Source organism: Sciurus carolinensis, chromosome 12 (genome assembly GCF_902686445.1).
Source record: "Sciurus carolinensis chromosome 12, mSciCar1.2, whole genome shotgun sequence".
Taxonomy (NCBI): domain Eukaryota; kingdom Metazoa; phylum Chordata; class Mammalia; order Rodentia; family Sciuridae; genus Sciurus; species Sciurus carolinensis.
In genome coordinates, this window is record NC_062224.1 from 83,171,107 (window position 1) to 83,177,513 (window position 6,407).

At 49.7% G+C, this 6,407-nt stretch overlaps 1 non-coding gene across 1 annotated transcript; it reads left to right on the forward strand.

Moving 5' to 3' along the window:
* Positions 1–5,896: 5,896 nt before the first annotated feature.
* Trnaa-cgc (transfer RNA alanine (anticodon CGC)) lies at positions 5,897–5,970 on the forward strand. The gene has a single exon. It is a non-coding gene; the product is annotated as a tRNA-Ala (tRNA).
* The last annotated feature ends 437 nt before the right edge of the window (positions 5,971–6,407 follow it).

The window sequence follows — 6,407 nt, forward strand, 5'->3', positions numbered from 1 at the left end:
CACGGCTTCTGGATCAGGAGGTGTATTGTTTATGGTTTTGATTTTGTGTATATTAGGATGTTTTGATGTTTAAAACCTTTCTGACTAGGGAGATCCAGCCCTCCCGTGGCTAGCTACAATCTTAGAACAGAGGCTCAGCCATGTGTCTTTGATATGCAAATTAACGGATGCTGGCCACACCTCCTCTACCTGCCCTTCACCCCAGGGAGCAAAGCTCCCCTGCCTAATCATCCCAGGGCCAGGAACCAGGCAATTAGGACCCCTCTGCTGGCCTAGAGCCTGTTGGAAGTATCCCAAACGGCCAGTCCTAAACTCTTCACCCTGTTCCATGGAAACCGTGGGACATGCTTCATGGAAGGTCCCATAAAGGCATGGCCAGGCTGGCCCTTTGCTCTTGCCCCTCTGCCTCCTGACCCTGATGCTTTCCTGTAAGGCCCTGCAGAACATGCAGAGCCTTCTGTCCTGTGGGTATTACATGCTGTTTTCCAGAGCCTCTTGTCACTGTCCCTGACTGACAGACACATAAAAAACACAGACAGGGCTAAACCAAGTGTGGTTCGTGTCCAGCAGCATCAGTGCCTTGCAGAAGTTGTTAGAAATACAGATTGTCAGGTCCCAAAAATTTGATTGAGGGTGTGACCCCCAAATCTGGGCTTGGAGAACCTCTCCAAGTGATTCTTTTTTTTTTTTTTAAATCTTTTTTATTTTTACAGACAGCACTTTGATTCATTGTACACAAATGGGGGACAACTTTTCATTTCTATGGTTGTACACAATGTAGATTCACGCCATTCATGTAATCATACATATACCTAGGGTAATACTGTCTGTTTCATTCTACTATCTTTCTGTCCCCCAACCGCTCCTGCCCCATTTTCCTCTACACCATCCAAAGTTTCTTCATTCTTCTCTTCCCCCAACCCCCATTATATATTGTCATGCACTTATCAGAGGAAACATTCAGCCTTTGGTTTTTTGGGCTTGGCCTATTTCACTTAGCATATTTTCCAGCTTCATCTATTGACCAGCAAATGCCATAATTTTATTCTTCTTTATGGCTGAGTAATATTCCATTCTATATATATACCAGTTTCTTTATCCATTTGTCAATTGAAGGGCATCTAGGTTGGTTCCACAATCTAGCTATTGTGAATTGAGCTGCTAGGAACATTGATGTGGCTGCATCACTGTAGTATGCTGATTTTAAGTCCTTTGGGTATAAACTGAGGAGTGGGATAGCTGGGTCAAATGGTGGGTCCATTCCAAGTTTTCTTAGGAATCTCCAAACTGCTTTCCAGCAGTTGGTGCAGAGTGGCTGCACCAATGTGCAACTCTACCAGCAATGTATGAGTGTGCCTTTTTCCCCACATCCATGCCAACACTTATTATTGCTTACGTTCTTGATAATAGCCATTCTAATTGGAGTTAGATGAAATCTTAGGGTGGTTTTAATTTGCATTTCTCTAATTACTAGGAATGATGAGCACTTTTTCATATATTTGTTGATCCCCTGTATATCTTCTGTGAAGTGTCTGCCCATTTCCTTAGCCCATTTATTGATTGGGTTCTTTGTATTTTAGGTGTAGTTTTTTTAGATCTTTATAAACTTTGGAGATTAGTGCTCTGTCTGAAGTGTGTGTGGATAAGATTTTCTCCCACTCTGTAGGCTCTCTTTTCACATCAGACAGGTAGACCAACGGTACAGGATAGAAGACACGGAGACATACCCACATAAGCACAATTATCTCATACTAGACAAAGGTGCCAAAAACTTATAATGGAGAAAAGATAGCCTCTTCAACAAATGGTGCTGGCAAAACTGGAAATCCACATGCAGTAAAATGAAATTAAACCCCTATCTCTCACCCTGTACAAAACTCAACTCAAAATGGATACAGTATTTAGGAATTAGGCCTAAGACCCTCACCAAATAGAAGAAAAAGTAGGCCAGAATCTCCATCATGTTGGCTTAGGACCAGACTTCCTTAACAAGACCCCCTTGGTGCAAGAAATAAAAGCAAGTATCAATAAATGAGATAGATTCAAACTAAAAAGTTTTTTCTCCGGGCAATTCTAATACAAATAAAATTTGGAAAGCACTAGTTTAGAGGGCATCACCCTGCCTGCCAGAGCCTACAGATCCTGGCTGGTTCTGGTACTGTGTGGCTAAGACTAGAAATATCTGGGACGGCAGCAGAGGATGTGAGTGTGAGCTCAACTGTGCCACATGGGGGCCCTGTGGACCATCCCTGCGACCCCTGTGCAGGCCTCTCTGATCAGGAAGGGTGTGGGGACAGCAGGGGAAAACCCCACTGGACTGTTGAGACCAATGGGAACCATGGCTTGGAGGCAGTGATGGGAAGCTCAGACTTTCCAGGGACCTGTTCACAGCCCCCACATGCTACACAAGCCCTGGGGCTTCCTCTCACCCTTGCTCAGGGAGATAGAGAAGACTCCAAGGAGGAGGTGCAGGACTTCCGGTTCCATAGGTTCCATCAGGCAGGTGGTTGCTCACAGGATTCATTTAAATATCAAAATGATTTGTGACCCTCTCTGTACCTTAAACCGGTGAAGCATGTCACAATGGTTATCTTTCACTAAATTTTACGTTTTATTTGTGCCCCTGACAGAGAGAGTAGGTTATGGGTACAGTCGGCCTTTGGTATTCATGGGTTTTGCATACAAAGATTCTACCAGCTGCAGATCAAAAGCATTAGGGGAAAAAAATTTATCTGTACTAAACAGGTACAGACTTTTTTCCTTGTTATTATTCCCCAAACAATACAGTACAACAATTACTCATATAGCATTTACATTGTACTAGGTGTTATAAGTAATCTAGAGATGATTTAATGTATACAATAGGCCAGACAAGGTGCACACACCTGTAATCCCAGCTACCCAAGAGGCAGAGGCAGGGGGAATTACCAGTTTGAGGCCAGGCCGGGCAACTTAGCAAAATCCTATGTTTAAGTTTAAAAGTTTTGAGGGATCTAGCTGGGATGCTGCTCCGTGGTAGCACACACCAAGCCCTGAGTCCAACTGCCGATGTAAACGGTGTATTGAAATAAATGGGAAGATGTGTGCAGGCAGGATACATGCAAAATACCACTTTCTATAAAAGACTTGAGCATCCTCAGATTTTAGTATCTGCCACGGGTCCTGGAGCCTGTCCTTGTGGATACTGAGGGATGATTGTGCTTGTGTTGGAGAATTTTGACTAATAGTAACTGCAGGGTGGGGGCCAGGGGCCAAGATGCAGTAGACATAGACACCATGTGTGGCCCGGCCTCCTGGACAAGGGGCCTCCAAACAGCTGCCAGGGAGGGTCCAGGAGAAGAACAAAAGGGCAGACATCCCTCAGCACCTGGGGTTTGGGGCCACACCTGGGCCCTCCCTTTGGCCCACCCATGGCTCCTAAGCGCCAGATGCCTCCACTGAACCGGCCTCTCAGTCCAGACTGAAATTCTGCCCCTGCAGATGACAAACGCCTCTGCCTCTGCTAGGACTCGGCTTGGGATCCTCTCTCTGCATTTTTTCCAGACCTGCCCTCCCACGATGGCGTCGCCCTTTCTCCCAGGCCCCCACCGGACTCTCTCTGCTGTGCTCTCCACCACAGCACACGGATCCTACTTCAAGCAATCCCCAAGGGAATGACAGCCCTGTCTTTTAAACTCTCAGCCTTGCACGTGGCAAACAAGACAGATCCTACCCAGGGGGAGCCCAGAATCAGGTGAAATTTTTATAAAGATGTCTGAATGAGGGATTAAGCCCTGGGTGGTGAGCCGTAAATGCCTGCTATTTTACCAGTTACACCACCAGGACCTTGCCACCTAATCTGCTTAAGAAACTGCTGCCTGTGGAGGTTCCCAAGTTGTTGGGAAAACCCAGTTCCTGTCCTTGGGGAACTTCAGTCTGGTAGGGGTGACACAGGGGTGACATTCAGGGAGTTCCCAAAATGCAATAAATATATTAGTCATGGCACTTTCCTGCCATTTATTGGTGTCTCTCTCTGTCTCTCTGTCTCTCTGTCTCTCTGTCTCTCTCTCTCTCTGTCTCTCTCTCTCTCTCTCTCTCCTTTTCTATTTTCCAGTGCTGGGGATTGAAACCAGGACCTGATGCAGAAAAGTCATATGCCCTAATATCAAACCTGAGAGAAGGCCAGGTGCCCCTGTCCCTGTGGGCAGGTGGGGATGGGAAGCGGAGGGGACGGGGCTGAGTCCCACAATCTACACGTGGAACAGAGTTCTGGTTTTGAAGGGGACAACCAGTTTTATCAAATAGACCAGACTGCTGCCCCAGGCTGCTGAGGAGGCTGGACACGTAAATCGAGCACAGAATGGAGACCTGGGGCACGTGGAGGAGCCAGTGCAGATCAATACTCAGGAGTGCACTTTAATGTGGAGAAGGATCTTGGTGTCCGAGGTCAGAGCGAGTTAAATGGGGAAAGCTATGGGAGGAGATAAATCTTCACCAGCAATTGGCAGACAGAGAGCAACAGGTCCTTGGGAAAGAGGCGGTTGAGGGGTCCTCAAGGGTGGCTGGGGACAGGGAGGAGATGTGCTGGGAAATAATATGGAGGAGGGAGAGAGAAATTCCTCAGAGGACCCTGCAGGCCCGAGACCCTACCACTCCTACAAATCTAGCCCGAGGTCCCTTGCCCCGCTGTCCCTGGGAACAACATAGGACACTCCCCAGGCCCCGTGGTGGGCAGCGGGCAGCGGGCAGCGTTGGGAACCTGCAGTCTAAGAAGGGAAACAGCAGAGCTTTACTCTCTCCACAGGGAGAAAGAGGGCGGCCACCAGTCCTGAGGAAATTAGGAATGATGGGGCGGGCGGGAAGGTTGAGAGAGAACAAACAGACAGACAGACTGAGGTTCGCAGCCTGTGAAAGGAACAGAGTATGGGGTAGCAGAGAGAACAGGGCAGCCCTCACTGTTGTCATGGCAACACAGACAAATCCAACCGTGCTGTAAACACCACTGTGTGTGAGTCTTTTCCGAAGCTAGAGCCCCAGGACAGAAAGGAATAGGGGCAGCAGAGCCGAGGTGTGGGAATCGCCCGGAAGAGCCTGCACCCATCATGGCTGGGCACAGCACTGGGGCTCAGGACCCCCGGAGGGTCAGGAATGGAAGAGCTCCTTTCAGAGGTCCCCTCTCCCTGGGAGCAGGCAGTGGAAAGCCCCACAAGCCAAGTGTCTTCCATAGAAGGGGACATGATGCACCGGGAGGGACCGGGATGTGGGGAGCAGAGGAGAGGTTTCCCACCGGTGGGGCAGAGGGTGGCACGGTTCTGCTCACGCAGATCTTGCAAAGCCCCGAGGCTCGCAGCAGCACCCAGGGCGCTGGTGAGGCACAGCCCTGCTCTTCCTCCGCGGGGTGGGGTGCTGGGCTGCGGAGGGATCCAGGAGCGCGGGTTCCTTGAGTCAGCGGCAGGAGTGAGTGCCAGGCACCTGGGGAGCCCAGCTCCCCTCGCTCCCTCTCCTGTCTCCTCCCTTTTCATTTTCTCGCGCCTGCTGCTCTGCTGACCTTCTTTCAGCTCTCATTTCCTTTTCTCTGGCCTCTCCTCCATCCCCACCCACCCTCCCTCTTTCCTCTTCCTCTTTCCCTTTCTGCTTTACTCTTGTTCCCCTGGTCTCTCTTCTCCCCCGACCTGCCTTCTCGCTCTTTAAATCAATACCGAAGCCAGAGGAGTGGGTGGAAAAGAACTGCGCTGGGGACCGCAGGGAGGGGCGTTCGGCATCCGGCCTTTCTCTTCCTGCCATGGAACCAGAGCAGAGATCCGCAGCGGCATCACCACAGGATTCGGGTCACCCACGCGTCCCAGCGCTCCATCCACACCCTGCCACCCACCGCCCCTGCCTGGCTGCAGGAGACAGAAAGTCGGAGGAGAGGGCTGGGGGTGTAGCTCAGTTGGTAGAGCGCTTGCCTCGCAAGCACAAGGCCCTGGGTTCAATCCCCAGCAACACCCAAAAAAAAAAAAAAAAAAAAAAAAAAAAAAAAAGTCAGAGGAGAGATGGGGAGCACCCTGCAGCTAATTGTGCTTCCAGACCCCTAAGGAAACCAAGTTTGGTTCATGCCGGAGACTGCCACTCACAGTTTGGCCAAAGCCAAAATTGAGCCATTGCTCCCCTCATTATGGTTTGGACGTGAGGGGTGCCGGAAAAGCCCATGTGTGAGACAATGCAAGGTTTAGAGGAGAAATGATTGGGTCCTGAGAGCCTTAACCCAACCAGTGAATTTCTTCCGGTGATGGGATTAACCGAGTGGTAACTGAAGGTGGGTAGTGGGTGGCTGGAGGAGGTGGGCATTGGAGGTGTGCCTTTGGGGTTTAAATTTTATGAACTTTCTCTCTCTCTCTCTCTCTCTCTCTCTCTCTCTCTCTCTCTCTCTGCTTCCTGATCATCTC